Source organism: Polyodon spathula, unplaced genomic scaffold (genome assembly GCF_017654505.1).
Source record: "Polyodon spathula isolate WHYD16114869_AA unplaced genomic scaffold, ASM1765450v1 scaffolds_2430, whole genome shotgun sequence".
Lineage (NCBI taxonomy): Eukaryota > Metazoa > Chordata > Actinopteri > Acipenseriformes > Polyodontidae > Polyodon > Polyodon spathula.
Window position 1 is genome coordinate 1 of NW_024473901.1, and position 1000 is coordinate 1000.

The 1000-nt window shown below is 50.1% G+C and overlaps 1 long non-coding RNA gene across 1 annotated transcript; it reads right to left on the reverse strand.

The window, feature by feature from the left end:
- Positions 1-272: 272 nt before the first annotated feature.
- On the reverse strand, positions 273-971 carry LOC121310762. The gene is made up of 3 exons (XR_005948942.1): positions 848-971; positions 472-559; positions 273-359 (listed from the first exon to the last, which is right to left on the reverse strand). It is a non-coding gene; the product is annotated as an uncharacterized LOC121310762 (long non-coding RNA).
- Positions 972-1000: the final 29 nt, after the last annotated feature.

Below are 1000 nucleotides of genomic sequence, written 5' to 3' on the forward strand. Positions count from 1 at the left end.
GTTGTGTAAAAGCAAGGCTATTGGTCAGCAGGGTAAGGATTAGATTCTGTAGAGTGCCTGGGATGAGCATCAGTCTAGAACAGGAGCAGTTTGGAAACTGCAGTCCCTGCAGCTGCCATATTGGCTCCAGATTTCATTTAGTGGAATCCATGATGCTTGCCATGCAAGAACCATAATACCTATCCAGCCTTCTCCATCCCCACAGAAAGGAATTCCATGATGGGACAGGCAGGGCACTAATGTCTTCATGCTGAACTCACCTGCTGCTCTGACACTGTCAACACCCCCCTCTGGTGCAATTTGAACCGGTCCAGCAGAAATGTAGCCTTTGACAGAGTCTGCCAGCTCAGCACTGCGGGCTGGAAGACAAACCCCAAAGTGTTAGAGCCAAGGAGCAATTCAGAGTTTATATAGAAGATATAATGTGCATCCTAGTAGCACTGCAGGAGATGCTAGATACACCCTGCCTACCTGATCTCCTCTCTCCAGTGACGCAGGTCTTATTGCAGGCACCCTCCTTCTCAGAATCACAAGCCACAGCTAGACAATGCAAATACACCTGCAAAACATGAAAGACAGCTAGACAGTTGACGTACCCTGGTTCAGTAAAATACACAAGCCCTTCAGCCAGCCTAACAGTGAGCACAACTACCCACTTCTGGTCCTGGAGGTACTCCACTCCTGTTTAATAGGGAGTGGCTTTAGGGTCTGGACTGGGGTTTAAACTAGTAGGAATATGGTTCAAACAGCCAGCTGTCCCATACCTAGAGTAGAGAAACCTGCCTGAGGCAGGAGGGTGAGAATGCAGAGCAAAAGGCTCAGGTTGAGCTCACTGAATGCTACCAACCTGTTTCCAGAGGGCTTGGCCTCCAGCAGGCTGAGCCTGGACCTCAAGCCTCTTCAGGTGGTGGGGGCTCTTGATGAGAGCACTGGTTGACACTGGGTGGAACCGGGTCTTGTAGGAGTCACCACTGGCCAGGCATCTGAAGAAAGAGACATT